The sequence below is a fragment of the Equus przewalskii genome, chromosome 10 (assembly GCF_037783145.1).
Source record: "Equus przewalskii isolate Varuska chromosome 10, EquPr2, whole genome shotgun sequence".
NCBI lineage: Eukaryota > Metazoa > Chordata > Mammalia > Perissodactyla > Equidae > Equus > Equus przewalskii.
In genome coordinates this window covers 24,370,157-24,392,548 of record NC_091840.1, presented here as the reverse complement: position 1 = coordinate 24,392,548, position 22,392 = coordinate 24,370,157, and the positions used below count along the sequence as shown (strand labels likewise).

General features: G+C 37.4%; 1 protein-coding gene and 1 long non-coding RNA gene across 4 annotated transcripts in view; one reads left to right on the top strand and one right to left on the bottom strand.

Moving 5' to 3' along the window:
• The window catches only part of SKAP1 (src kinase associated phosphoprotein 1), a 255,673-nt gene that overhangs the window by 101,790 nt on the left and 131,491 nt on the right, over positions 1 to 22,392 (top strand). The window lies entirely within an intron of this gene.
• LOC139073897 (uncharacterized) lies at positions 13,273 to 17,103 on the bottom strand. Its single transcript, XR_011523047.1, has 3 exons — positions 16,965 to 17,103; positions 13,814 to 13,937; positions 13,273 to 13,408 (listed from the first exon to the last, which is right to left on the bottom strand). It is a non-coding gene; the product is annotated as an uncharacterized lncRNA (long non-coding RNA).

The window sequence follows — 22,392 nt, the reverse complement described above, 5'->3', positions numbered from 1 at the left end:
TTCAGTGCTTGGATGGGCTTATTATCCTGGGGTTTCTTCTTGAATGACTCTGTCCTTTTTGTGTCAGAACATGTGTGATTTCTGTCTGTAAACTCTAAGATACTTGCCGAATTTTAACAGAAAAATAATCTCTGACACAGATCGTGATTGATAAACTATTTGGGGATAAACTCTGTTGGAATAAACAGGCCTGTGAGTGGAGAAGATTCTGGGAGACAGGTGCCTCACTTGATTGAAGGCGCTTGGGAGGGAGGGATAAACGGCTGGGGCAGTTCACACTTTGGTGAAACTCTGGCAACTAAAATTTGCACCCTGGTAAAATTTAGAAGTTCAAGGAACTACATTGCCATGATACTAATGACCTTTGAGGGCATATAGAGTTCAGAGTTCATTTTCTATTTACAACATCCTTTGCTGTTCCACCTCTTGCCCTTCCCCCTTCCAAAAAAAAGCAATTATTTAGGACATTGTGACATTCAGCCTGGCTAATTTTTATACAAAACTGGAGACAGTGGAAAATATAGCAGTTAAGTATTAGTAATGGGGTGCCCAGTGTGGGGAGAGGGTATCTCCTGAGCAGTTCAAAGTTCATTCTTTGTTCACATATAATGAAAAGTCTTCAGTTATCAGGTATTTAAACCCAAATCAGCAGTTCCATATCCGTAACCTGAGCTGAGTGTTCCTCCATCTAATGGCCATGCTGCTGTCGTTTGCAGTGAGTTGGGTGACATTCGATTTGTACTCCGAGACGGGAACAGATGGGCTTTCATTGTGAGGCTCCGCCTGTATGCAAATGTGAACCGAGTTTCACCCGATCCCGGGGCCTGACCTGACCGTGCACATGCATTTACTCAACGTGGCTCAGCCTGGGGGGGCAGCGAAGGGGGAATAAAAAATGGCAATCGGATAGTACCAGCGGCAGGTCAAGTTTACCATCCGTCTTTCAGCGGGACTGAGATGGCAACACAGTTATTTAGTTTCAGTGTTGATGTGCGTTGCAATAAACTCCATCATTTCACCTGTTTATGAACCCAGCCTCGTATGAGATCTCTGCGAAATCAAACAAAGCTGGCAATCAACTCTCTTGTTTCCAGCAGAATGGGGGATTATAGACTTTTTTTTTTAAAAGCATCTTTATTTTTTCCCCAGCCTCACATACATAAATCAATGATTTTTTTCTCCAGCCCTTTTTATTTCTTACGTTGAATTTATTAATTTCTTATTTGGAGGGAACAAAATACATTCTCCCCAAATGCTTTTTGTTTCAAATTAAGAAATATGATCATTAATGTCAGCATAAACAACCAGCATTTTAGATGTCGATTAACTGTTTTGCATGTACACAGCAATGTACAGTACCTAATAAATCTTACAATTAAATGTGCAGCCCTTCATTAGAGTGAAAATATGAACAGCTGTAATCATACGCATTCTATTGACAGAGAAAAATTTAGTTTCATTTGTAATTTTTCACACTGGAAAAGAATGAGAGATGGATTGAAGCACGACTGTTTCTGCAACTGTGGGCTTTTTCTTCAAATGTACAGAAGGACAACAAACCAGTGTCTCTGACTTCAGGGTCTAACAGCAGTGATTTGCCTCAATTTTCTTCTCTCATGAAAGTAAATTTCTCTTGGGAAACATATAAGCCCTTGTCTCGAAAACCCATAGGACAGACACCCCCAAACTGTAACAAATAACGAATTGATGCATTTCTTCAGTGCATCTGTTCTTCAAGGGGTTCTGTTGACTGATGTCTGAAACTGACATAAAAGAAAGAGTTGCTAAGAATATAGTGAAAGTTGATGCATGCAGCAAAAACTGCTTCTGGCAACAAAAGACACTGCTTCTGGTAACACATACATATTGCTTAGAATGGAAAAGGGGTCTTTCGAAGTTGTGTTTGTGCAAGTACAGGCAAAACTAAGCCAGGCTTCCTTCAGAAAAGGTGCCAAATTGTCTCTGCATACGGATTCCTCACCATCTCCCCTTATTTCAACCCTCACTCCAGAATGCAAGGCCAACATATCAGGACAGCATTTTCAAGCAGTTCTAAAGAGTTAGGCTTGAAATAATTCCAAATAGAAATAAATGGTCAGGACTAGGACTAGCATTTGTCTGCTAGGCACCTACTAGTAGCTGACAGAAATAATAAAGAATAAAGGGTTGCATGACAGTATAGCAGGTATTAAAAAATGTCATACTCCTTTCCTTGGCTATAGAAAATTGATTTGCTTATCTCCTCTGGTCTCTAAATATGTATTTCCATCTATTTGGAATATATGTGAGTGGCATATATGTGGACATATATGTATATATACATACCAATACGTACATATGTATTTATATCTATGTATACAGATCCTTCCTTATACAAACAAGGATTTATGTGAATGCAGGATTTTATGTCCACATAAACTTTTGCTCATGGTTGAATTATTGTAGGTCACCTTAAGTTAAGGAGATTTGTACCCTTAGAAAATCTATTTGAGAATTGTCAAGGCAGTGCTTACAAGGGAATTCAAAAATGTTTGTTTACTTTAGAAGCAGAGGACTCGTATGTTCTAGGTTTAACAAGAGCTTAACAAAGTTATATTCTGACATGAACAAGATCCTGAGGACTTTCTTTAACATAATGAAAAATGAAAATTAATACATTTACAATACGAATATTGTAACCAAGCTATTAGAACCACTACTTATGGTGGTTTGCTTTAGTAAAATGATGGATTTGCTAAAGTATTATCCAAAACAAGCTGGAGAGTTGGAAATCAGCAGTTTCTTTTTTTAATGTCATATTGAAAATAATATCATGAATTGGGAAGAAATGCGTATGATTTTTTAAGTTCTTGAGGAGGAAAAAACCCAGCCATCATCAGTTACCCCTGATCAGAGCATTCAGGTATCCAGAAATGATACTATTTATGTCTTCACAAAATCCATGAAAGTTCATTTTTCTCGAATTGTTGTGTCACAAAGTGCTTGAAAATGAGGAGGTACTGAGCTCAAATAAATAATAATAATAATAGCAAACGTTTATATGGCTCTCATTATGTACCAAGGACTCTTATAAGCGCCTTACATATATTAACTCATTTAATTCTGACAAAAATCCCATGAGGAATACGTCCTATTTTTATCTCCATTTTACAGATGAGAAAAATGAAATTTGCCCAAATAGCTTCTCCCTGGAACAGAAAATGGAAAATGTGAGAAATTAGGACTCAGATTTTTGGAAAGACCTTTCATGTAATCAGACAAATGATTTGTCTCTCTACGCCTATTTCATCTGTAAAAAATTATGATGTATTCCATAAAAAATCACATTTATGAAAGATGGACCCTGTTTCCTAAGCAGCAAGAAGTAAATATGTAATATTTCGACTCCTTTTCAAGCTTTGCAGTGTGAGAGATCGCTGTTCTTCATCTATGGCATGGTGCGGGACTGCTAAGAAAGGACTGCAAAGTCCTCATTGGAAACTTCCTTATGGGGAAGTTATCAGAACCAGAAAATCGAAACCCCACTCCCACTCCAAATGTGGGCTCCAGTTTGAGTGAGAATATGTTGTATGCTTTTCTTAAAAATTGGGCTTGTCTAGGGGCTGGCCTGGTGGCGTAGTGATTGGGTTTGCATGCTACACTTTGGTGGCCCAGTTCGTGGCTTCAGATCCCAGGCACAGACCTACACACTGCTCATCAAGCCATGCTGTGGCAGCATCCCAAATACAACATAGAGAATGATTGGCAGAGATGTTAGCTCAGGCCAATCTTCCTCACCGAAAAAAAAAAAAAAAAAAATTGGACTTATCGTCCAGTCTGTGACTCTGTTCCTTGGCAACAAAATTAGGTTCCACTCGAGTATTTCCTTATTTTCCTCATATTGCTCTGCAGTTAGTCATTTGTACCCTTGGAAGGATGGGTGAAGAGACATTAGGCACAACCTAAAGGTCTTTTTCTTGCTCCTCTTTCTAAAGACCAATTTTTGCATTGTATCTTATCGTACCAGGGTATGGGTTGTGATCCATTCAATTCACAATGAAAGTAGTACTATTTATAGGTCGTAATTAGCCTCTGAATCCTGGTCTGCCTGCAGCACTCAGCAAAGGTGTACACCCTGTTGGCCTGAGAGAAGGGGTGGGGGGAGCCACCTTGTGGCTGGAAGACGACCCAACAGCTTTGAAGACGCTTGCTCTGTTCTGAATAGAAAGGAAAGGAGATGAGGGTCGGAGCCAGAAATAAATCAGAAATATCAATCACTAAATGTTTGTGAAAAGTGGTAAGGGATATAAATAGAATCTATAACTACAATAACACTGAAGCCATAGTTGTAAATATACATTATCCTCTTTAATATGACATAGAGTAGATTGAGAACTGAGAAATTATTAAGACCACCACAAAAAAAAATTGGAAGAAAGAATGAAAACATTTAAGTTAAAATTATGTTCAATTTGTAATTCAATAAAGAAATCCCAGAGACATATTTTTAAATTTAATGTTGTTTTCTAAAGCACAGAAAAAGCCCCACAGACATCTGTTTGCATACATTGTGTGTCAGGCAACATCAGATTTGAATGGAATTTATCTAAATTTTATATGCATGGCTTGATGTAAATTGAAATAAATTGTACAGCATACTCTGCGTGGACATATTGGTTTTTCCATCGCTGCTTGAACTTTTAACCCCAGGGCCTGAGCCGGTCACACGTTGACCTGTCTGAACTCTGCTGGTAGATCCAAGTGTGGAAGGCTGACCTTGCCTCCATGGCAACCATAAAGTAGAGTCCATGACTCTTCTCTCCCTTTCTCTCTCTTTTCTCCACACTCCAAACAAAACAAAACAAAACAAAACAAATTAGTATATTCTCGCACAGCCAGTCAGTGTAATCTTGGAATAGTTTTGCCAAAATGCATTTTGCCCCTAACCCAAGCTCTAAGCAAAGCGTTTTCAGCTTGCTTGTCAGATGTTAATGAAAGTTTGAAATGAAAGCCTTTATAAAAGTTAATGGAAAAGGCCCCTTCCTGGGATACATTCAGTTTGCTTGTCTACTATTATAATAAAATATATTTCACATACTCATATATTAAGTAATGTTGCTATAGGTATATTATACATGCAGATGAAAATTATGCTTATGTGGGATTTCAACATAATCTTTTATAGATGGACTAAAAAAAAACTACTTAGATTAGGTTTTATCAATGCCCACAGTATCCATTGTATCAGATCTCACATTTTCCAGTATCATAGAGCTAGTGTATCTGAAAGGAGTAAGCGTTAAGGGTCTGGAGTTAATCTCTCTGTTGTGGGTTGTAATCTCCATTTTAATTAAGGTACTTTTATACTTCTGATTTGTTTTAATTTGGGTGATTGAGCTTTAAATCCATGAGCTAACAAATGATCATTTTCACAATCTTAGTGGTAGTTTAAAGGTGTTATTTATTCATCTCTAAAGTTAAAATTCTCTTCCTAGGATGCGTTTGTGGCTATTCATTTATTAATGCAATAAGCATTTGTTGAATGCCTACAATGTAAATAACTTCCACTAAGTACTCTGAGGTGTACTTTTTGTACTTACCAAAACCAAAAGGTGTGTGCTTGCTCGCAAGGAATTCCAGTTTTGTTGCGAGATTGGATGTATTACATAGAAAGAGAAAAACTGGAGAACAATTAGACAGCGGTGACAAATGTATAATTGTTTAAAATTGTATACCAACTGACAAGGAAACGTGGCATAATGGAGTGACCATTTGGGAGTGAATTTAATGAAGAAAGGCCTCTTATGAACAAAGCCCCGAAAAAGGTGATTGTCCAGTGTGAGTAAAGATTCTGCTAGGTTTAAGAGGTTTCACAGAATAAGCAAAAGCCTGGGATGGTGTTGGTAATGTGCAAGAATTGATAAGGAAGAAAAGCGACCGGAGGAAATAGGCTGTATTCTACCAGAAATAACAGATATCCTTGGAAGCTCATGGCCTAATGGGCTGTCCTTCAGACCCTGGGATCCATATGCAGGCCTTGATTATTTGTTTCTGAAGTTTTTGCAGTGAAATTTTTTTAAAAGCCAGACTTGTCAGGTTTCAGTTGTAGGAACTTCCATTGTCCTTTTTAGAAAGCATAAAGTAAATCTTAATTTCTAGAAGTTTGAAGTAGAGACCTGGAAATCTCAAATGTTCCACAAGTTGCCTTTGGACAACTATAGGCAACAGAATTGGTAGGAGACCAATCTGAGGAAACGCAAGTTCTCATTTAGAGTGGCCTCGAGGTAGTTCAAAACAGCAACAAAAACATCACAAGAATGTTTTTCTTTGTCAGGCAATATAGAAAATAAAAAAGACAACGTAGTATAGGCAGGGAGAATCAGAAAATTGTCCCGGTCTGCCTTTACCAAATACTGTGACGTTGTGAAGTCACTTTATCTCTCTGGGCCAGAGTTTCTTCATGTGTAATAATAAAAATATCTAACATTCACGGAATTCCTACTTTATACCAGGCACCGGTGTTCTAAGAACTTTCATTTAATTCTCACAACAACCCTATCAAGTAAGTACCGTTATTGTCCCCAGTTTACAGATCAGGAAACTGAGGCATACTGTCTCTTCCAGGAGCACCCAGGTAGGGTGGCTTTAGACCTTATGTGCTTCATCCTCTGCACCAGGGAACAGCAAACTTTTTCTGTAAAGGGCCAGAGAGTAGGCATCTTAGGCTTTTCGGACCATACAGTCTCGACACTGGCAGCTGTGCTAGTGTAGTGCAAAAGCAGCCGTGGATAATATGTAGATAAATGGGTGTGGCTGTGTTCCACTGAAACTTTTTTTATAGACACCGAATTCTGTGTTATTTTCACATGTCGTGAAATATTATTATTTTGATTTTTTTTTCCCCGGCTACCTAAAAATGTAAAAACCATTCTAAGCTTGCAGGCCCTACAAAAACAGAGAGTGGGTCGGATTTGGCCTACGGGCCATAGTTTGCCAACCTCTACACTACGCTATACTACCTGTCAATGTAGAGAAGAAGGAGTTGGACTAGATGGTTTCCAAAATTGCTACTGTTCAAAAAACTTTAAATTCAATGACTTTCTAGCTCCAACAGTAGGGTAACCATTTTAGATTCAATACTTATAATTAAAGAATTGAAAGCTGGCTTGGAAAACAAGCCTGTGCATCCCTTTTCTTTGGAAAAGATTATATCTAAACTATCTCAGAACGATGAAGAATTATCTTCATTTAATCGATGCTTTGAGAAAGAGATTTCATTCTGTCTCTTAATAAGCTATTTTACGTTACTGGCTGTTCCTATCAGGATTGTAGTCCTAATATCTAGCCTGAGTCCCTTATGATGCAGAGGAAGCCCACTTGCTCCACCCCATAATGATGAGCTTGTCTCTGTCTTCCATACAATTCTACACTACCTCCTACAATTTCTACATACCCTTCTGCCGCTGAAGGCAAGAACCTCCCATCCTTTTCCCAGGCATTTATTCTTTACTCCTGCAGATTGCTTTCTGTCGTCCTAGCTATTACAATAATCTTCAAAGGAATCCTTTCCAAAATGTCTTTCATTATGGAACCAGGAGCTGGACAGGTTAGAGGCTTCTTTTCTTTGTCTGTATTTAAATTTGATTTTTCCAAAAGATGCATATACAAAAATATCTATAAATGTCATTATTACCTAAAATAAGTGTTTTGCAAGGTTCCATATGCTTAACTCATAAATGCTTTAGTTGTATGACGCTTTGGCATTATGATAGATGTAGCAAATCACCTCTTCCTTTAAAACCAAGTAATATAGCTGATTATGAATTTAAAACTCTGTTAGTTTTTTTAGCTTTAAAACTCACAGCCATTCCAGAGTTTACTTCTGTTTCCTTAGTGTCTGTTGAGGTGAAGTGATGAAAACAAAATATGAAATCTCTCATATATCATGATATTCCTACATATTATCCCCAATTACAAACTTAGCATTCAAAATCCTGAATAGTCTACTCAACTGTATGCCTTATACCTTCCCAAACATTGAGAATTTATTTCGTACATAGCAAGAAAATATCCCCTTAATATCTAATAACCTTCTATGTGTTTTAGGCATGATAAATTCATAAGACTGCATTTCGTTCTCAGAAATGGTCACTGGAGTCAGATTTTTGAAGGGTCTTCCCAAGCCTGTGTCTTTTACAGACATTTTATTGGAAAACCAATATTAGCAAATATAGAATTTTTTACATGAGATGATTCTATAGCCACAGGTTGGAGGTGCTTGAGGGAAAGCAGTCTGCCTGCCTCATGAGCGCTCACTCAACAACCTTGGTCGTAGTGCTGTAATGAGACCAGAGCAATAAAGTGCTCTTTGAGAGTGAAATGCTCATCTATTTATGTGCCTAAGACTCCAGAGTATTGTTTGACAGTTTACATAGACGTTGATGTAAAGACTATTTACAGGATATTTGAAGGGATTGAGATAAAATATAATTTTCTCTAGGGAATTTATCTAAGGAAAATGTTGAGGGAAAGAGAACCTTAAAAAAAGAAAGCAGTATCGTGACAAGGAGATCCACTTCCTGACAGCAGTGTCACAGGACTGTGGCACTGGCTCACCCACCACCTGGTAACTTCTTAGCCTACCAAGACAAATTTAAAGTTTCTGGGTGAAATGAGAGTCTCTCATATTTCTTTGCCCCAACTACGATTGTATAAAAAAGTTTACTGCCTTTAAAGATTTTATTTTTAAGATTTTTTAAGATTAAGATTTATTTTTAAGGTGTTTTTAAGATTAAGATTAAGATTAAATTTAATCTTAAAATATAGAACTGCCCAGAACATAGTTCACTCTTTTTTTTTTTTAATCCCTGTGATTTGTCTTCTTCAAATCACTGCCAATATGATGCTGGAATTCTGTGTTTACAAATCTCTATCCCCCTCTGGACTCTGCTCCTTGGAGGCAGGCCTAGCACAATGCCTGTCACAGGGCAAGTGCTCCCAGAGTGTTTGTTGACCTGAACTGTTGAACCAAATAGTGACAAAGAGGATGGATTTTGACTGAGCGTTAGAATGCCATGCAGAAACCCGTGGATTCTTTACATTTTTGGTGGGTAAGCCCATTCTGAAGGAATGCTACAAGTAAACAACTGTAACAAGCCAATATTGCCAGCTTTCTTGAGTGTTTCATGTGGCTTGTCATCAGCTGGGCAGCCACGTAGGGTAGAGATGTGGTGGGATAACCTCAGTAGACACATGTATGAAAGAAGTTGTGTGAAGCTTGAGCTTTTCCTCGCCACTCCTAAGGATTCTCAGTGAAATGGAGAAGTTTGTGAGGGATGGGAGAACAGACCTCCACTTCCTGTTAGTGAAATTCCATAGCAGTGTAAGACAGCCAAAGGAAATATTGAAGTAAAAAAGTGTTCCTGCCTCTTGTGGATTATCCTTACACATTTTGGATTTGAAGTAAGGATGTGTGTTCTTGTACCCTTAGCAGAAAAGAAGCATATTTATTAAAGATGTCATATAAATATATTGACAGTGACCGGCTCAATTCCTGGCTATATTTTAGCATATATTGTGGCTCAGCCACCTGTGGAACTTTCTGGGAAAATGCTTAGGAAATATAGCTTGTTGAATCATACAAGATACTACAACAGGGTTTATGTTTGGGTCAACGGGAGGCCACTTGCTAAGTTTGGCAAGTCAGTATGTCTTGAATTCTTCATTTTTGAGTTGTTGATCACTACCATTGATCATCATGATATACGTTTCATGTTGGGTATCTATTGTTGGTTTTGTATATTTTAGCAACAAAAACAAAATAACGACCTTCACCATACTTTCTGGTAAATGAGAATTTTAACATAATTTTGTTGTCGACAACTGAGAATGAGATGTTTCCAAATTCTCTAAACCCATAATAGAAAGCTACATGCCCTGATACCAGTTGTAGCATCTGAGGACGTGGCTAGGTCACTAACATGTGGAAGAAGATTGGGAATCAGGGGGGACCCTGAGGAAGGTTGAAGACATCCAGATTCAATTCAGATACTCATGGAGTTTCTCCCATATGCAAGGCATAATGCTAGGTATTGAGGAGATTTAAAGGTGAGTAATTGACAATCTCCCCTCCATGAGTATAAGTTTTTAGAAATGGGGCTGGGGAGCAAAGGATGGTGGAAACAAAACAAAAAGCTTTTTGCTGATCTTTTGAAGAGCAGTTTCAGTAGACAGGTAAAAGCAGAAGCCTGATTTTAGGGATTCAGGAGTGAGTGAGAAGTGAGAAACTAGAGGCTGTGGGTATATGCTACATTACAAACGGTTGGTGAAAAGAAGGGGAGGGATACATGGTAGTAGGGAAGAGGAGCTTTTTTGGTTGTTTTGTTTTTGTTTTAGGAGAGGATGGATCTGACTGATTTTCCTGAAGATGAGAAAGAACCAATCTAGAAAGAGAAGGTAAAGGATAGAATCAAGTTCTGGAAAAGGTAGAAGTGGGTCAAATAATACTATTCAAGAATCAGTCTTAGCTAAAAGGCAAGGCACTCACTCCTTAGAAAAAGGAGTTAAAGGCTAGAAGGCAGTAAAGATGCAGAGATATTTTTACTTGAAGGGAGAGGAGGGCAAAGCCATCTGCTGAGAGGAAAGAACATGGAGTAGGGATAGGCCCAGAGCTTAGGGAAAATGGAGAGTGGAAGTTGAGGGCAGCCACTCAACAAATACGATACAGTCAAGAAAAGAAGAATTACTGCTAAGCAGTAGTTAATCTACACTGAGAACCATCTCAGTCTGTTCAACAAACGTTAAACCTTAAATGGAGAATTCGTGGAGGAATGGAATGGTAAAAGCTCCTAGTCCACTCCATTTTCAGGCTCAGCTCTCTTGGTATTAAGTAAGGCACAGCCTCCAATCCATGGAAAATCACATATGATCTCATGCTGAGCTATCCTGAATCTTTGCTTCCCTATTATCGCTGTCGACACCAGGACCTAGTCCTAAAGAAGTGTTACATTCACGGAAGCACAATAAGAGCAAGCATCGCAGTCCTCAAAAATACCTGAAGTGTATTTTACGAGGCAACGCCTCTCCTCAAAATCCCCTCAACTCCCTGGAGCCCCTTACTCTCCTGCCCCAGAACTCTCTCAAACACGCCATTCTGCCCCGTCCTTCTTGATCCTCAACAGTACAGAGTGGAGAGTGCTTCTTTGCTCTCTGTCCTCTACTATCGATCCATCTGAGTGGCCTTTCAAACTCCTGTCTCGTTCTCTCCATATTGCTTCACAAAAGGCCAAGACACTTGTCTAAAGATGGTGGAGGAGGGCAGGCCTGGGAAGGAACTGAACCTCTTTAGCACACACGGAGGATGACAGGCTAGGAACACTCATTGTTAAGAACTGTTGTCTGGTTACACTGCATCTTCATGATCTCAGCTTATTTTGAAGAGGATTTGAAATCATTATCTGAAATACAAGGTATATTTCTGAACTTACCTTTTATCTCACCTCCTACATTTGAAACTCATGCCCTAAACTTTAGCCTTTTGGGATTATTCATCATTCGCCAAACCTAGCCCTGTGCCTTCCACCTGGAATGCTTTTCTCATCCTTTCCAGCCACCCAAGTTCCACTAAACCTTCAAGGATATTCTCAACATGGCTTCCTAATTGCCCGCAAGTTGGACTCAATCTCTCCCTGTCTTGCATTTTACTTGATCAGTACCTCTGTTATAGCTGTTATACCATCTGCCTTGTATAATATTACTTACCGTGTGCTGGCTTCTCCAATTGATTGTGAGCTCCCAGAGGGCAGGGGTTGTGTCTTAATTATTTTATCTCTCTCGCAGGTTTCAGCATATAGTACACATTCAATAAGTGTTTGTCAGATTGAACCCAAAAAAATGTGGTTGTGTGGTCCAGACTTTCAAATTATACATATATATACTTGTCATATCCTAAAGAATCTTCAAAGAACCTTGAGATCGTAGCGTCTCTTGGTCTACAGTGTTTCTTGATATGCCGCAGAGTGACAGCCTCCCTCTCCCCGATCCCATGAAATCTGGAGGGTTGACTCCTTTAGACGCTAGAAGTATTGAGGCTAGAAAACATTATCCCAGGTAGATCCCAGTTAAATATTTACTTCTTTCAATAGTATAGCTTATGAGTACAAAGGCAAATGCTGGGCAGGACACTGACACTACAGAGACAAATGAAAAAGAAACTTTAGAAAAGGAAAAAGAGGCCGCCAACAAGGATCTGCTCCATGGTGTATGTTACAACTCAGGGAAGAGAAAATGGCAGAAAAACCAAATCTGCATAAGAGTTTATATCCCTTTGACTACTGAAATATGTTGATGCTGAGATGTCAACAATCTGTGTTTGCCCACATGAAATGAAAATGCTCATATTTATATGGTGCTTTTCATCCAGAGAATCCCAAGGTACTTTATAAATTATAAATATAAATGGTCCGTATGCAATGTCCCTGATATTCTCCCTACACAAAATCCAGTTCCTAATGGCCAAAATCTTCCCCACGCCCCCCCCATACCACTGAATATTTAAACATTTTTATCAGATCACAGTTTTTTATCTTTAAAAAAAAAAAAAACCTGTGTATTGAAAAGTCTGGAATTTACACTATTTGTCTTCTAACGTATGCTGCATCTCTCCTGCCCACCTCCCTTCCCCCACTAACATGGAAAGTGAATTCAATTAGATTTAAGACAAAGAGTAATTGCATTGGAAAATAGAAAAAATATCTCATCCCAGAGTGATTAAGCTCTTTACCTTAAAGAGGGAGTTTAACTCTTTCGGGAAAACTGGATCCCATGTAATAAATGAATACAGGGATTTGCTAAATCAAAGTACAGTGTCTTGAAGCTGATCCTCGGTCATCACTGAGCCCTTTGCTCCAAGAGAATAGTGTAGTCATTGTGAGGTGTGTAAGAATTACAAAGCAAAGACTAAGTCAATTAAGGGTTTAAAATTTTGTCTTTTAACTATTCTTATTTTTATAGTAAGTATCTCAAAATCTGAAACTTATTCTAAACTCTTGAATTCCTCAAAGTGAATTTAATCATCTACTTTCCTAGAAGTATTTTGTGCTTTTGATATCTTGATTTTGGTAATGCCTTCCACATACTCAAGGAGAAATGGTCCAAGCAGAGTTTGAGACATCTCTGCTGCCAAAGTTGTTTTGCCAGCAGCTTCTGGCTAGTTGCTTATTGATGCGCATTTTTGGAACTTTTGCAGAAAGATGATAAAGTACCCTAATGTGACAGGTTCTTTATAGAGGAAGTCCCGGAACTTTAGATGACCAATAACTAGGGAAGACATACCACACTTCCGTTTGCAATACTCCATATTTGAGATGGGGAGGATTGTGTCCATTGCAGAGGAAGCTTGAAAGGTAAATGTTGGAACATCTGAGAGAATCTGGAATAGAGACAGGTCAAATGTGCAGGTACAGGCTGCAGTCGGTGCGGGCGTGGCTGCTCAAGGTTGGAGTGCCGCAGACAGAAGAGATCTTTCTGGGGCAAGGAAATAAATTCATGTGCCTTGAACTAAGAAATCTCCCATCTGGGACGTTCTCCCATCTGTATCATTCAGGGATTTCATACCTAGCAGAGTGATTTGGCTTAAGGAAGACCACCAAAATTTTCCGAAGCTGGCCCTGTTTTAATACCTTACTTAATCTGTCCTTTGTAATGGTAAAGTTCTGTAGATCCAATCCCATATATTCCTGTTTGTTCACTTTACTAGCCAATAAAATAGGTACTACACATTTTTATGTCACATTTAGAAAAACTCTAGCAGCACAAGGCGTGAGCTCGGTTTTACCTTGAGTTTCTCACGGCAGCATGGATTTTTTTTCCTTTGAGTAGTGCCCGGAGTGAACCAGATGTTTTTGATCATTGACGAGACCCCACTTTTAACGGGTTGATGTTCTAACAGGGTGGTAGATCTGGTTTTAAAAGGTAAAGCAAGAGAATAAAAGTCAGATACTCGTTTTAGAAGTTCTCCTCTGCCTGGCTCACCATGTGATCTTGTTTTGTCCCATTCCTAAATCAGAGTGATAATATCTGTAGCTATTTATGAGGTCATTTATATTGGTCTTGGAGATCTGCTGTTGAGAGGCACTATACAAACTAATCCCAATGTTAATATATCTATATTTTAGCCTGTATCTTGTGAACTCTGTTGTACATGGGACAGATTCATTTATTTATGATATGTTCTTAATTTGTTACTCTTAGCAAAATTTGTGTCGTGATATGTACTTTAAAGTAATTATACACGTTAACCAGGGATTACGGAGACTGATTTATAGACTTGGCGTGGGAGGAAGAATAAAATAAAACCACCATCTATTTGGGTCATGGAATCAAATAAGTTTAGAAGTTCTTAAGTGAAATGTTTTTAGTCAAGTCAGCAGCAGGGCGGGTCACATCCAAAGGAGCATCTATAATGAAGTAACACAAGGATTTTTTTTTTTTTTTAATCTGGAAGTGAGTAAGTTAGGAAAATTAATGGCTCTTCTAACTCCTTAGACAGAGTGGCCCTTTCAAGTCTGATGAAGGTCATTTTCAGGACAGTCTAAGAGAGAGGTTACAGTTCAACTTCCACCAGCAGAACTTCAGAAAAGGCAAAAATGGCTTGAGTTTCTGAAGCTTCTGTGCTTTTTTGAAAAATTAAAACCAATAAAACGCAAATGGTTACCTATCTTCTGCATATTTTATAATGATATTTTATATTTTTCTCCAAAAAAAAAAAATTGGGAATTTATCACTTATTCCAAAGTCTGGAATGGAGAGAATACCAGCTAACCAAGATACAGTGAATGTGTGCCAGTGTGTGTTCTCAGCTGCTCATGTAAATCTTTCTTCACAGCAGGATTTGAACAAAAACTCACCACTTAATTGAATAGTTCAAACGCCACTGAGTAGGAAATTTTAGTTAGACTAGAATATTTGTAAATGTACAGTAAATATATGTATTCTGGCAACATACACAGTGTTTTAAAATGTGAAAAAATTGTAAAGGAATCTTTTGTGCTCTTATGCCAAATGTGGTATTACTTGTTTCCGGACTTTGAAAGTATTCCTTTCCTCCTGTAGCTGTTTTTTTTTAAACAACAACCACACCAACCTTGCTTCCTTTTCCTTTTTATTTTTGAGCTGTTTGCAACCCCCTTTTGAATAGTGAGAAACAATGCAATTAATTTTCTCCAGCGCAATCATGCATAGATTTAATAAGCATCCGAAGGTAGGATCCATCTGTAAAGTGTGCGTTGCATGCTAAATTACTTCTCTTCTGTGGTTTTTTTTCTTTCCAAACCTTAATTAATTGAAGAAAAAAAATGTTTATTAAAGTGGGAACAGGCTGGGCTCTGGCTCTGCGCCTCTGGTTCAAAAGTTCATACGATTCCCTGAGGCCTCATCTGAATGTGTGTCTCCCTCTCCCAAGCTTTCTCCCTCCGTCTCTATAGTAGGGCTCAATGCCTAGAAAAGGTGTATTATTTTGTTCCCAGGATCAATTTTAATAATCTTAACTCGAGGAAACTCACTTTTTTTGTGTGGATAGATTCGCATATATTATGTCTGTTTTACATAAACCGTACGTACCGTAGACACGTAAATATGCTATTTACCCATTTCCCTCTTGCTTAGAATAAAAAAATCGATCAACTTTCAGTGACATCTTTAAAACAGGATGGAGATGGAGAGCAGGAAGTATCATTCTACAGGTGGATCTCAGACAGGAAATTGAAGGAATTATGTATGAAAATAAGTTAAGTCTTTATGGATAAATTTAGACCAGAAGAAAAAATATTAAATCTATCCTAAGTAGAAAAATATCTACCCATAAACAGAGAAATAAAAAATAAATAAATAATGGGAAGTAACTTATTCCTGTGAGATGCTTTAGAAACAGAAGACGTTGCCTGACCTTTAAGCTTTATGTGACCTAGGTCAAAAATAGCAAGTATATTATAAAAGAAAATTACCATCTTAAAGATGGTCTCCGAGTTTTTTCAGTTATCTCCATTGTTTACCTAGAATGTCATGATCTTCCTTTTTTATTCAAAGTATTGCTTTTTTTCTCCTTATTCTATGCTACAATTTTTAGATCCTTGTCTTTTTCAAAAAGTAAATACAAGCTATAGTTTTCATCCAAATTACTAGTTTCTGTTTTCCTTTAAAGTAAGATTGGTTTTCTCCTTTAACACAAGTATGGTTTGCACAATCACTTCCAGATTTAGGAGTCTATGGAATCAGAAAGCAGTGCTGAACTTGACTCTGATCTTGCCTGATTGAAGTCTACTTCCCTTTGCCCAGGCGCTTCTTGCGAAGCATGTTGTTCATGAAGGAGCCTAGCGGAGCGCTTTCTACAGGTTGTTTCATTTTCTCTTCGGACTCTTGTACAGAGTACCTAAAGCCACTGATCTCTTAGTCACTTTAATTTTTTTTAAATAGGCATTTAAGTAGGGAAAAACTAATAACATAGAGAGCTATTTTAGTTTGGTAAACGCAGCCTTAGTCACATTAGCCCTTTTATCACGTGCATGCCTACCATCCTATATTCTTGCCGTGTGAGTGTCAGATGAGCCATGGGGACATTCCTGGAAGAAATTCTGAGGCATCAACATTCCATATTTTCCTCTCAAAGGTCCTGTTGCAACTGTACATTGACATGTACACATTTGGGCCACATTTGAAAACTCATAAATCAAATTACATGTAGGTGATGCCAAAATACGACCACCGAGTAACAATTATAGTTGATGTCTTGGAATCTTGAAGACTATGCTCCACTATGTAGGACACCTCTTTATATGTGGACCATATCATAAGCTCCCACACACAACATTCTGTGACTTTTGGAAGAATCTCTCTATTGCTTTCTAAGCAGATTTTGGTTTCAACGTCTGTGAAATCCCTGAATTGAATAGCTGTGGCTTTCACGAATTACATGCATGTAAACAACATACCTTTGAAAGGAGGATGTGTGGGCCCTTTCTCCTACATGCTTATGTCTCTGTTGTCGTGGATTGGCGTCCTTTGTGAGCCATTCAGTGACATTTCAGAACCATTTCGCTCTGCAGAAAACCCGCAGTTGTGTTTCTTTAGCTGACACTGTGGCACTTGCACTCGAAATTACTAGTTAGAAAAAAAAATTGTTGAGGCCCGTGGCTGTAATCAGCGTTGTTGCTGTCTGTTTCCTCAGACTAATAGCAGAGCAATCTGAGTCTGAGAGTTCAAACAGAGGTTATCTTTCCCAGGTAGCATCTCGTCCAACGAGAATTTGATTTTTTTCTATAGGACTTTACTCCATTAGATTAATGAAATTTCAATGAGAGCCTGGCGCCCCCTGAAGCTTTGTTAAGAAAACAAATGGTGATTCTGTAGGTGTGACAGCTTGCTTGGAGAGTTACGAGAAGGTGAATACATCCCCACAATCCAGGCAGCCTGGAACACATTGATCTCTATTTAAAGCACCAATCGGATTTTTGTTAATTATAAATGATTGATCTGCAGTTTTTTCCTCTCTCTCCTCTTATATCTGTGGTTCCCCCTCCTTTCCCCACTTCTAACTTCTTTGCATGCTGAGTGCAGAGCTTTTTGTTTAAAGGGACAATCATAGAGAGCAAATTATAGCAATACCCAGCAGCGATGCTATTGTGAATGTCACTGTCAGAGCGTTCACTGTTCACCCGATTGAGGTGAGCTCTGAAGGAGATTCCAGACTGACTCCATGTTCCCTGTTTACTTGGCTCCTTCCTAAAATAAAGAATCATTTTAATGAAAATAAAGCATTAGAATCATTAGAATAGTATCATAGACACAAACATTATTATGTTTTAAAATCTGACTTGTGAGCCCTGTGAACCAAATCCCCAATCTTAACTCTGAACCACAGTGCATACCTTGTGTGCACCAGGATATGATGTGTGACCAGCCAAGCCCGTGTGAGACAACAGGGTGAGTGAAGGGAATGTCTCTGACCTTAAATCTCAATTTATAGGCATTTAGGTGATTAATCCACCTTTTATTATCTTTGTGGAGTGGCTTTTTAATAATGTTTAGAAACAATACTGCACTCAAAAGCTGCCACGTATGTTTTTGCTGATAATTGCTCACCACACATACTTCTGACGAGCACACCCAGCTTCTTTGTGGACATACCTTTGCCGAAAATATCTGAGCATTAAATCTATTTATTTATTGAATACAAAATCATATAGCTGCTTCTGTGTTATTTATAATATGTACAATGCATAAAGAAGACAATTTATAGCACTCTTAGGAAACATATTTGTAAAAATTACAGTTTAAGGAGTATAGGTGTTAGTGGATTACATTGAAAACTACATTGATTTCACAGTTCTAACTCAAATGTAAATTTTTATGAATGTGTCTTTCTGAAGTTTGAGCCCTTCATTAAGTTTTAGGTCCTATCTTTTCAAGTTGGAATAGTGAACTTACCCCAGTGTTCTTTTCTTTTTTAATTGTCTAAATAATCTGTGCAATGCACAAGAGGCTTTTCTAGGCCAAGAATCTTAAAATAGTTGGCAGTGACACTCTTTGGCAAAATCCTTTAGATCTGGAGAAGTATTGCCTCATTTCTTTGAATGTCCTGAAACTTGTTCAACTTCCTAATGAGTTGCTGTGTCACTAATTGTGTATGATAAACTCTCGCTAGCATAAGAGCAATTCTGTCTTTAAAGCAGCAGTATAAGATGGGCAAGAGCCTCATGGATAACATACCGTAAACTCCCCACGCCCCAAATTCTGTGGTTTTTGGAAGAAGCTCACTATTGCTTTCTAAAAGGTTCTAAGTTATAACGCTTATCTAAATATGAAAGGTGTTCTAACAGAACTTCCCCATGAGGTAATTATATAATGATCCTGTGTATTCTTGGGAAAACTAGATTCGAAGTGTAATTTTTGCAGCGTAGTATTTGTTCCCAGTATTTTAAAATATTTATTTTTTTCCTCTTTATTACTGCTTATTGTTTTTATTGTAATATTTATTTTTAAATTAGCAAAAGTCATTAAGGCACATTTGTAAATAATTATAACTATGACTTTTAAAATCAGATTTTGAATTAACCAGAAAAAAGCAGTGTGACTTTTTTACAGATATCAGCACATCAGAATAGTTGTTGACGTCAGTGTCTTGATCAGTGACCAATGACAACGTTAAGAAATGGATGATTGTGGTAAATTCACCAAGTTATTTTCATAACATGTTTCCAAAGGGCTGATTTTAAAATGTTTTAATTTTATTCGTGTTGGGTTTGGTTTTTTTAATAGGCTAACGAATGATTTTCATTAGTGTATTTGTAATTGATGTGATCCTAGTAGGTTCTACCAAGGTTAAATAATTTAAGGAAATAAACCCTTATCTGATATATAAGATAGCTAATGAAGATATTAGATACTTGCCCTATTGCTGTATGAGATGGATCCCCAAAGCTAACAACAGCTTTCTTCGGGGACACAAATCTCTGTATAAATATCCAAATGTGGCAAGATGTTGCAAATTTTTTAAGATACGCCATAAAAATAGATTAACACTAGTGTGCAGTTCTGTTCAACTGAATTACAAAGGGATATCATGGGATTGCAAGTGACATTCACATAAATAAAAAATCAATTCTTAATGATGAGGCAGACTTGTTTTAGCGCATTACCCAGGTTAAATGGGAGCACACAAAGACATCAGCTCCTGTAAGACTAGTGGAATCATTGTATATTAATATGATTTAGGGAGCTACACACCTCGATGGAATAATTGTTATTATATCTATAGAGCCAGATGGCACTTGGTGTAAACAGCCATTGAGCACCTCAAACACAAGTGCGGCAGGTGATCTTTAAGGTGTTCTTGCATCCCGCTCACTCATCTTATCATTGGAATCTGCGTTACTCTTTGCAAAATGGTTTGATTGCCAGTACGCAAATGTTTCAGACCGGTCCTGTTGTTCAGTAGGAATAGAGAATAGAGAAGGTCTTTAGCAGGAGAATAGATGAGGCAGAATAAATGAGAATAGATGAGGCAGCTACCTGGGCTTGTGTGGTTAATATGTATTTTTTATCAGAAAGAGAATAGAGGGAGTCATGTTTTTTCCAGCACCAGTGGCAAAAAAAAAAAATGTTTTCAGAAATTTTAAAAAAGGAATTCACGAATTTTCAGTGAAGTAGGTTCTAGTAATTGCTGTTACCAAAATAACCCCATGAAGGAAACCAAAAGTTATAAAATTGTGTGATTCCAAAGTAAGAGGAATCCCAGTTCTGAGCGGAAATATCTTTAATTTCTTGTAAAATGTCTTTGTTTTGAAGATTTAAATTGACTTCTGCTAACTCTAGTTATCCAATTAAAGAAAGCTCATTCATTTATTCAACAGATATTTATTGGGCACCTACTATGTACCAAGTACTGTTCTAGGATACAGCAGTGTAAAAAGCCTGCACTTGTGGAGTTTATATTCCTCGCGGTGGGGGGACAATAAACGATATGATTGAAGTGTGTGGTATAAGATATGGGAGAAATGAAATAGGAAAGGAAGACAGTGTGCTAAGATAGAGTGTAGGAGTAGAAAATTTGCCTTTTTCTTCTTAGAAAAAAGATCATGTAGGAATAATCAAAGAGGCTGGGAAAGTTCTTATCTTCCAACTTCATCGATCTTAGGAAATTTCTAGTAAGTTGTCTGATAACACACCTGCTGTTACAGCCTCAGCTCAGTGGCCAGGGTTAAATAGTTAGGATGAGTTCAGTGTAAGCTTAGATTTTCTTGGCTTAAATGGAATTTAATAATGTTACATAAATTTTTAATGATTTTTTCCTTTGATAATAGCATTAAAAAGCATATTATCTTTAATTATAAATAATTCTTAAGTTGTCCCTTGTTCTACCTTACAAAGTCCAGGTTTCCTGGTTTCTAGATATCAAGGACATAAAACTAGCTTCATATAGGGATTTTTATCATAGCAGATTTAAAGGATTTCGATTTCCAAACGTATGAAACAGATTTTTCCCAGTGTCTAAAATATAGGAAATTTGGGGATCTCGTAAATTAACCATTCTGCCCCATAATGACAAAATTCTTCTTAATCCTGGGAATGTATCCCCTGTCCTACTCCGTGGTGCTACTGACTAATTAACTCCTAGATTTTAAATTAATGTTCAGTTCTTCACCAGAAGTAGTTTATCATATAATTCCAGCTACTCTTTCAATGAAACATAGTACGTGCTGTGAAATATTCCTTTAGTTTAACCGAGAAGATAAAATTCATTTTGTAACATGGCATAGTCTTAATTCAGGGTTTTTTTAAATTAAATATTAAGAATCAAAAAATGTATATGCTTATCGCTGCATAGAAAAAAATACTGAAGGGATATGTTCCAAAGTGGTAATAATGGCTACAGGTTATACCATAACATTAGGGATATTTACTCTTTTATTTGCTCTTTTCTATATTTTAATTTTTTTCTACAATGAACTTGTATTCTTTTGTAATCAAGAATAAACTCTCAATATTATTTTTTTGAAAGATAAAGGAGCCTGAAATTTGATATTTTTGCTTAACACAAAAGCTCACAGCTGGCAAGAGTATGCAGATCAGTTCTGCAAGTAGTAGAAATCAGCAAGCATCAAGATTTAGATATACCATCAAATTACTAATTTTCCCTATTTCTATTCATTGTACTTTAGAAGTGCTGTGCAAAATTTGGCCAATTTATCCTTTCTTTTATTTCCAAGATATCCTGCTTCTTTTTTAAAAAAAATAGTAGGTTGGGATATTTCTATAGCAACATGCTAGATATAACAAATTTCAAAAGGAAACATGTTTTTAATTTCAGGCCTTTGAATGTGGTGTTGTTCATAAGGATGAGTATTTATGAATGTATAAGGGGAAAAAAAGAGGCTTGGAAACTTTTTTTTTAAACAGTCAACAATATTTAGCCTATCAGAAAGCTTGAATGGATAAACATTCCTACTGTTTTAATTTTGAATATAGATTGTCTCGTGCTGATGGGAAGTATTGTTAATTTTAATAAAATTAACTTTATATTGTTATTTCACCGCTTTATAATAATTTTACATGGCGCCCTGGGGATGCCTCTGTTTTACATTATCAGGTGTCACATTTGCCATTTGGTTGGTATAGCAGCGTTCAGCTTCACTTCTCCATTCAATTGCCTGAAGCCACACTATTCACGTTACGTTACAAGTAGCTATATTGCTATACGCTGCACACGTTTATATACTTTTATTTTATATGTATACATCATTTTTGTATTTTCTTAAAATCATTGTTTTGTGCTATTTCCCAGCATTCCTGTTGCTTGCCTTTAGGTAGACACAGTTATGATAACGAGTTGGCTAAGACACCTCAGCAATCTGCCTCAAG